Source organism: Lichenostomus cassidix, chromosome 21 (assembly GCF_008360975.1).
Source record: "Lichenostomus cassidix isolate B80296 chromosome 21, HeHo_3.0, whole genome shotgun sequence".
In the NCBI taxonomy this organism is placed as follows: domain Eukaryota; kingdom Metazoa; phylum Chordata; class Aves; order Passeriformes; family Meliphagidae; genus Lichenostomus; species Lichenostomus cassidix.
The window spans coordinates 6,721,355-6,730,673 of NC_139501.1; the positions used below are offsets into that span (position 1 = coordinate 6,721,355).

Here is a 9,319-nt window from a genome sequence, read left to right on the forward strand (position 1 = left end):
GAGAATGGAAGGAGAGAACTTCATTTGGAGTAGCCAGCAGCTGGGACCACCTGGGCCACTGGGAAAGCTCCTCAGCAGAGCCAGCCGTCGTCTGTTCCTCCCCACTCCTGAGAGCAACCCCCATCCACCATCCAGTTCAAAGAAGCATTCCCACCTCATAAATCACCCACTCGACCCCTGCTGCTTGTGCCGGTGTTTGGAGAGGAATATAAATACTTCTATGTCCTGTTTGTACAGTTGCCCTTTAAAATCGGAATTTTGTCCTCTCAGAAGAGGCAGAATCCAAACGGGTAAATCCAAACTGTGTGACAGATGCAGCAAGGCCCTGCTGTCTCTTGTAGCTTTGGGTCACAGAGTGACCCCCGTTTGAAACTTCCCAGGATAGTGGGTGAGTTACACACATCCTCATGCCATCTGGCTCTCAGCTTACCCTTTAGGCTGATTGTTTTTGCACCCCTCTTCCGTGGGAGAACAGAGAGGTTTCAGTGTCTGGGAATGGGTCACAGCTACTTAAAGCTCTTCATTGCCTTGGCAAGACACTGCTCCAAGTGCTCCCTTCTTTCCATCTGCCCCAGTCCTTGTGATGCCTTGTTGGCACCTTGTCTGCTGCTCTTCCCCTGGCTCTGGAGCTTGTCTTCTCTGCTTCTTCACTCACCACAATTTTCTAGCTATGGAGATGACTCTGAAGGATCTCTTTGCTTTGTCCCACGTTTGTTGTGTGTTGTCCATGTAGCATAAGGAGTAAGTATCTGTCTCAGGATGGAAAGGGAATGGTGTGGGATGAAATAGAGCTTTCCTTTATTGAAAGCCTCTCCTGCTGCATGGTGAGTGCTGGTAGATGGAAAAGGGGCAGAACAACTCCTCCCCAGAAAGGAAAACACAAAAGAAAACAAGTTGTGTGATAGTTATTTTTTAAACCATGCCAGGAAAGGAAGGGGATGGTCTGAGGGGTAGCCTGGAGTTCAGAGGGCTTGAGAAACTCCTTATCTTGTGGTTCTGAGGTATGGGTGGTGCAGCAGTCCTGCATCCCCACCTCTCCTGGGCACTGCTCTGTGGATCCTGCATTCTGGAGAAACATGTTGAGCTGTGCCCAGAGTCAACAGACACTGAGGAGCTTGCCCGGAGCAAAGGACTTGTGAAATAAAATAGCTGCAGTGCCAGAGCAGCATTAAGACTGTCAGAGCATGATACCATCCAGGACCATTGCTCCAGCATGTCCTTGTTTTTCCACCTCCTCCCTTGCCGGACTGCATTCATCAGTCAGGTCAAAACAGCTTATTGAAAACAGGATATCTTTCTTTCTTCCCAATTCTGAATCATTTTATCCAGCCCCAAGTTTTAATTATGTACTTTGGAGCCATAGCTCCTGTGTGGTTTGGAAAGGGGTTTTATGGAGTTCTCCGTGTGTGTGCTGCAGTCTGGGAAGCCAGTGGGATCTGCTGGAGAGAGATGGCAAGACCCAGGAGAGCCAAAAGTGGTGGCAACACTGACCATAGTGACTGTTAGCATGCAGGGAAAGCTTCAGCTCCTACTGTGTCATTTGGGCCGTGATGATGAGTTCAACTTTTATTTAGTGTCCTGGCTAATGACTCATCCTGCCCTTATATGCTCTGCTTCAGCTCAAATATGACTTCCTAGAGTCAATTCTTTCCTTGGGCTACTGTGGCCTGTGTTCAAGTGGTTCTTCTGGCCCTGGAACTCAGAGATACTGATTGTAGATATCAATTCCCAGTGTCTCCTTTATTGCTAGAGTAAGAATAATCAGAACAAAAGTTCTTTTTCACTGATGTGAAGTCAACGAGGGTGAGTGTGGAAAAATTGCAGTTTTAAAAGTGGAATTTAAATTTGCTCTTCAAATGGGGGAAAAGCTTAACTTTTTGGTTTTTTTCACAGATGCCTTGCTTGTTGTTGTCTGTGTTGATGTATATATATATATGTATATGCACATATAACCACCACCTAAAGGGTCTGTATTTGTTTCACTTCATTTAATTAAAGATGTATTATCCCAAACCTTATCTATCTGTGAACCTGTCCATGTAAGCTGTGCAAAATATCTTCTTGTGAGGACAAGTCTCCTTTTTCCCTCTGTGGGAAGGAGCCTGTGCCCTTCCCAGCTGAGGTTGGAATAGGAATGGTTTCCTGCCGCTTGATTTCTAATTACATAAATGGAAGGGGGAAAAGTGGAAACTCTAAGCACCAAAAGGCATGTTAAATTTAGTATAATACACTCATCTGGAAACTATCACATTTTTCCTTCTTTCTTAAGCCTGTTGAAATCATTGCTTCGTCTGTGGCGTGATTTGGATCGGGACCAAAAAGTGCAAACAAGATAGGGCTGAAAAAGGCAGGTGTCCCTATCCAAACTTAATGAGACCTTTTAGGAGAGAACTTGTATCACAATTGTAAAAGGAGTATACAGGGAGAAAAGAAACCATATCACTATCCAGGAGAAGGAAAAAAAAAAAAAAGCTGTTTGCTGACTAGAACTGGTTTTGAACGTTTAACAACTCCCCAAGTGCTCGACTGACCACAAATCTGCCTCTTTAACAGCTTGATTAGATGTCTGCTGAGGCTTTGAGATGAATAAACAAGTCACGGAAAAGCAGAGACAGCGGGGAAAAAAATATCAAGCTGTTTTTCTATTGTTTATCCGAGTTGTTCATGTTTGATCAAGATACCGTCATTGCTTTGTGTTCCAATCCTGCCTGGAGCCATGGCCAAGAGCAGGACCTGGCTGTATGTGGTGCTGTACACACAAATAAAAACCAGCCTCTGCCCTGGAGAATTTACAAACTAAACAGATGGGCTGCGGGGAGGTAGGAGGGTTTGTAATTCCCACTTTAAAGATGGGAGAAGCTGTAGGCAAGGTCAGGGATAAGTCGTGCAGGGAATGTGGTGTGCAGCCAGGACTCTGATTGGAGTCCAGCAGCCCGTCCTTCCTGACTGGTTTTTCTCGTGGTTGTGGAGTCTCAGGGGAAGGCTGCTCTTCATAGTCTGGGAGATTCCAGAAGTGTTGTGCTACCCTTTGCTATCCTCAAATTGCCCCAAATACTTACTGGCAAATCCCTGAGAAGTTAGAAATTACGTTTTACTGTCCAGAGGATGATAGCTTATGGAATCACTAGTAGGTGTAAACTACAGTGATCCTCAGTATTGACTTTGGTGACAATCTGAATCTGATAAGGAGAGAAAATACTGAAATGTATTCCCAGTTCTTTGTGCCTCATGGACTGGGGCACTGCTGTGTTAGGCAGAACATAAACATAATACCAGGACACAGTCATTGCCTTAGGAAATCTACCTTAAATATGAATTCAGGTAACAGATGGAGAAAGAGGGAGGATCAAGGAGACAGCAGCATTCCACTACCATGGAATCATGGAATGGTTTGGGCTGGGAGAGACCTTAAAACTCATCCAGTGCCATCCCCTGCCATGGGCAGGGACCCCTTCCACCATCCCAGGGTGCTCTAAGCCCTGTCCAACCTGGCCTTGGACACTGCCAGGGATCCAGGGGCAGCCACAGCTTCTCTGGGCACCCTGTGCCAGGGCCTCCCCACCCTCACAGGTGGAAGAAGTTTCTTCCCAATATCCAATTTAAACTTACTCTCTTCCAGTTTGAAGCCATTCCCCTTGTCCTGGCACTCCAGGCTCTTGTCCAAACTTCCTCTCCAGTAGTGGAAACACAGCAGTGATGCTGTAACTCAACTCTTCCAGAGAGTTCACATGGATGATTCTCCAAAGGAGAAGGAATTCGTTTCCCAGCTGTTTTTCTTGGGTTTCCTCTGAGTTTGGGAACAATGCAGATGAAATCACAAAGGTGTTGGTTTGCAAATGCAAATAGTGGGTGCACAAGTGGCCTAAAGGTGACTGGTTGTTGTGGCAATGATGTGCCAAGAGGTACAGTTGATGCTGCAGCTGGAAGGGAGAGGCTCGTGGAGCTGGGGAACCCCTGATCCATGAGTGCCCTGCTGAGAAAACCGCATTTTTCAGCAGGTTCTGAATCAGCAAGGCACTGCTGACCCTTCTGTCACTCCGAGCTGGCAGGGTTTTGTGCCTACCCCATACCACACACACCCCACAGTAAGAAATAAACTTTCTCCTTGTCTCCCACCCCACTCCTGCCTTTGGAAGTAGGACTGATGCAAATTTTGGCATGCCAGCTCTGTAGGCAGCTGGATGCAATGTGCACTGTGTCTGTACTGCTCCAAGAGTCCAGCCTATAGCCCACCCACAGTGAAATGCTTAACTGAGATTGAAACTAAATGGGAACATAGTTTATGGAAATTCAGCTGTGGATGGCCATTCTCTCGTCCCTTCTGGCTGTCAGCACTTTGCTGTGCAGCACCGCAGGCTGTTGGAGCTGGATTTTCCTCGTGGTGCTGGATACCCACCTCCTGGAGCCTATAAAGATGCTTAGAAAGTTGCTGGTGACTAATAAATCACTCTTCATCTCCAGTCTTTATTGGTGGTGCTTGTAAAGCCTCCAGCTCTGGGTTAGGAGTGGATGCCCCTTCCTGGAAAAGGTCATGCCCTGATCAGTTCAAATTCAGTTCATAAATCATACAAAGGAGTGTGTTTCTTTTTAAAGATTTTAGAGGATATTCTTCCTTCGCCTCGGTGCTGCACTTGAAGTTGTTAACAGTGATAAACAGCTAAACCCAAACCCATCACTACTCCCATGAGCTGTGCATTCCCTGGGGATTTGGATTGAAGGGCACAGACCTGCCGGAGTGCCAAAGGAGGCACCAAGGTGAGCAGAGGGATGGAGCAGCTCTGCTGGGAGGAAAGGCTGAGAGAATTGGAGAATTCTCCAATTCTGGAGATTGGAGGTTGGAGAAGAGAAGGCTCCAGGGTGACCTAACTGTGGCCTTCCAGTGCCTGAAGGAGCCAACAGAAAAAATGGAGAGAGACTATTGCCAAGGGATAAAGTGACAGGACAAGGGGGAGGAATGCCTTCCCACTGCCAGGTGGGATTTTGGGAAGGAATTGTTCCCTGTGAGGGTGGTGAGGCCCTGTGCAGGCTCTATTTGTAATATTAATTAATTACCTGGAAGCAAATATAAAAGGGTGGCAGGCAAATAACTGCTATTTGGTGGGATGCTGTGTAAGTGAAAAATTAAGTGGAGCAATGTAGATTTTGGTCCAGTCAAATGTGAAGTTCAGCACTCAGGTGCATCAACACTGATAATACCTGGAGATGGCACAGACTTGAGGATCATGGAACCCTGGGAACTGAAGGGATTGCTGCTAACAAGGGAGAGGCACAATGAGAAACCAGGGCTGGAGGCTGAAGCTTGACCTGTGCAGATGAGCAGTGAGGCACTGAATTACAGACTGGGATGAGCTGGTAAAGCCAGGGGAGGATTTTCCAGCTCCTGATGTCTTAAATGGAAGTTACTGAGCTCCACCTGGGAGTGACTGAGTGAAATCAAATGACCTGTAACACACATGGATTCAGATCAGATGATCCAACTGTGCTTGTTGGCTGTAAATTCTCTGAAACTTGTAAGGTCACAAAGGTTGCCTGCAGAATTCCTGGTCTCTGTCCCGTGGCTTGATCCCCCTGAACTAAAGGCACAGTTTTTAGCTTGAGGACCCTGCTCCTTAGACACTCCCTGAAGATGTCCCTGGCATGGATCTCAGATGGAAGACAACCTATTTCTGTGCCGTTCCTTGCTGCTTTGTTCCCCAGCTCCTCCCTTTTGGACTGTTTTCCTTGGGTTTGTTTGAGGGAATGGCTGATGGTTTGTGCTTCCCCCGCTCCTTTTTCCAGGCACAGAGCCCATTTTTTGTTTAATTCTCTCTGAAGATGACATGGTTCCGTAGATAATCTGTCGAGAGGTGGGGTATTTCATATGTCAATAAATACATCTTTGGATGATGGATGGCAGCCTGGCGCTGGAGCTGCAGGAGTGTTGGTGGGATGGGAGTGGAGGTGCACTGGGATGGCTGCACAGGAAATCCCCACAGTCCTGCTGTTTGCACCACACTGGGCAGGGCAGGGAAAGTGAGTTCACTGGGTTCTTTTAAGGCCTGAGAAATAATTCCTTTAAATCTTTGGGAGCATCCTAGCAGGCGACATGCTTGTGGGAGGCTCTCGTTTATTATCTGCAGAGTCATGGATTTTATATCCATATTAGGTATAAATAGAGGTAGGCTGGCAGATAGAGGCAAGGTCACTGTGACTCCTCTGAGCACCAGATGAGTCTACGATTATTTCACTGGGGCTTCACATTTAACTCTTGTCATACACTGCAGCAGCCACTGGTGCCAAAATGAAAAGCTGAAGGATGCGAAGACCAGCTTTGGATGTCTCAGCCTGTTCAGGAAAGCTGTGATAAGCTGAGAATTCCTGGCTACTTCCATTTTATTCCTTATCATCAGCAGTAAGTCTCAAAAATCACAATCCTGCTGCAGGGCAGGAGGAGAGGGAGGCAATAAGCAGAGTTCTCAGGGTCCCACTTTTCTAATGTTATGAACCAGTCCCTTTAAATGATGAAAACTATCACATTAAGAATTATAGTTGCATTTGTGCTTTGGAAGGTGGGAGGACTGTGAGCTGAGGACTTTAATGTTAACAAATGCTTTTTTTTTTCTTTTTTCTCAGTTATTCTAATTCTGAAAAATGCTGACACTTGCTGTAGCAGGACTTTGAAAAACTGGTACTTTTAGACTTCTGATTCTGGATGCTTTTCTTCAGTGCCAGAGAGTTTGTGCATGAGGCTCTTCCCATGCAAGAGCAGTGCAATACTGCTCTGTGAGTCACCCCATTGCAGGCGGGTGCTGGTTTCCTTTCAGTAATGTGCAAAATGTTCCCTGCACACATGTGGATGTTCTAAGTTTGTCCTGCTGGTTGACAGTTCAGAGTAGCTTCAGTGCCAGAACTGTCTCTGAACACACACAAGCACCTATTGTGGTGAGGCCTGAGCTTGGCTGCGGCCTTCAGGCAGTGCTGCAAGAAAAATAATTAATATAATAAGAGGTTCTGAGTGATTGCAGCAAGGGGAAGTTGTGCAGCAGAAAATCAGATGGTTATCAGAGAGGATTTAACTGGTTGCAATGGAGTTGGAGGAAACTGGTTATTTTTGAAATAGAAAGCAAAAAAAGCTGTTTGAACTCGTAGGGACGAGGGCACCTGCAAATGAAGCCCAACAGCTTCTTCCCAGCCCTCCCTGCTCGGAACTGCCCTTGCAGCCATGAACTGAAGGGGAGGAGGGTTTTGCATGACCTGAGCTGCTGGAGAAGCGAGGGAGGCTGGGATGGAGGGGCCTGGAGTGCCTGGGAGTGAGGAGCGATCGGGCAAGGTGGAAAACAGAGCGATTAAACACACTTGGACTTGCTCAGGGATGGGAGGGGAACGTTCCTACTGCTGCCCCAGGGCCCCAAAATACATTGGCACGGCACTACAGAGAAACCACTAATCCCAGGGACCAAGGGGAGGGAACAGGACTTTCTCCCGCAGCCCCCGTGGAAGGGAAGGCTGATGGGATTAGAGGAAACAGCTGGCTCGAGTCGTGCCCTGCGGGAGCTCGCATTCCCGGCCGGGCAGGAGAGGAGCACCCCGCTGCCGAGCCGCATTCCAGGTCATTTGCTGAGCCCAGATGTTTGCTAATGGGCTCTCTGATAAATCCTTGTCCTTCACCACCGAGCACAGTCCCCGACAGCCAGGTCTGTCCCCAGATCTTGCCTTTGCAGTCCAAGCCAGCCAGCCAGATTCCCACCAGGACTCGTGCCTTTCTGCTTTGCCTGCACGGAGGGATTCAGCACAGAGCTCAGATCCTCATAGGTATCCTAAACCTGCTGCCTGATGGAGGCTGCTGCTCCAAATTCCTCCCGTGGCTGAGCCATCCCCTCCAGCCTCTCCTCACCTCCCCGTGTGTCGTGTGCTCTGGGTGGATCGAGCCGGTGGTCTGGAGGAGCAGTGAGGGGCTGTTGTACCCACCTGCTTTGGGGGAATCTGAAGAAGTAAAAATGGTGTTTGTAAGGATGGATTCACCCTTGCCCGGGGCTGCTGGAGCTGCACAGATGTGACAGTTTGTGTTAGCAGCAGAGGGAGGATGTGGTTCTTCCTCACATCCTTCCTGCCACCACTGTCCCCTCCCTGCACCTACCTGAGGTGGAGATGGGAAATCATCCCCCAGCTTTTTCAGCAGGTAAATCTTTGCCTCTCTCTCCTGGCGCAAGTACTGCTTCCTTCACCCACAGTGTGTATGCCCTTAGACACAACAGTTTGGGGTCCTGGGATCTTGGAAATGTCTTTGGGCTTATTTAGGAGCCAAAAAGTTGGAGTTTAACCCCAGTAGGTGATGGTCTGGTGAGAGAATCACAGAACAGAGTCACAGAATTTGGGTTGGAAGGGACCTTAAAGATCACCTTGTTCCAGCCCCTGCCATGGGAAGGGATGCCACTCACACTAAATCAGGTTGCTTCAAGCCCCATCCAACATGGCCTTGATGAACCTTGATCCATCCTCCCTCAGAAGGGAGCTGATAAAAGCTGTCTTTATTTCAGGGACCAGCAGTGCAACTTTGCACCCATTTGCAGATAAGATGCAGAGGTGGAGGTAGCTGGTGTGAGATGGGCAGGGTGGTCCACGGCAGACCCAGACATCAGGCTCCCAACTCCCCTGTGCGTGATGCAAGGAGGTTTATCCCCTGAGAGCCTATGTGGTTTATCCCAGCGACAGTGAACCAAACACCAGTGGGGGAAGAGATGGAATTCAGGTCCAGCTGTGGGGTATGTGCAGGGCCATTCTCCCCACACTGCTCCCTGCAGCCCTTCATGGACACACACACACACACACACACACACTCTCTCTCTCTCTCTCTCCCCACTCATTTCCCACCCACCTTTCCCCCCATGTGTTTTGTAGCATACCACTGTGGGCTGGCAGGGAGCCTTGGACTCAGCACTGACACAAATAAAAGAAATAGTTTTATTTTTAACTTACAAATCCACCTTTTTAATTCTCACACCCACAGTGCCAGGTCCTGTCCCGACAAGCGGGGAGCCCCTGGCACTGTGGGTGTTTGTCAGCAGCCCAAAACAGCAACAGCAGGCAAGCGTTTCTGGGTTTCTGCTGTGTCCCAGTGCACGAAGCCTTTGTGATCCAGCAACACGGAAAGGGCTGAGGAGGAAGACATGGGGGGGGGTGTGGATGTTTTGGGCAAGGCTGTGTGTACGTGGTGGAAACCAGGATGGAACGGGCAGTTGTCGAGGTGAGAGTGAGGAATTGTGTTGCGCTCCATATCACACCACGCAGTGTGAAAACATCTCTGTGCTTTGGCATAGCTGTTTTAGGGGCAAGCAGCAGA

The 9,319-nt window shown here is 48.4% G+C and overlaps 1 protein-coding gene across 1 annotated transcript in view; it reads left to right on the forward strand.

Moving 5' to 3' along the window:
* HTR6 (5-hydroxytryptamine receptor 6) overlaps nt 1-9,319 on the forward strand; it is a 119,197-nt gene that overhangs the window by 82,259 nt on the left and 27,619 nt on the right. The gene's annotated exons all lie outside the window — the stretch shown is intronic.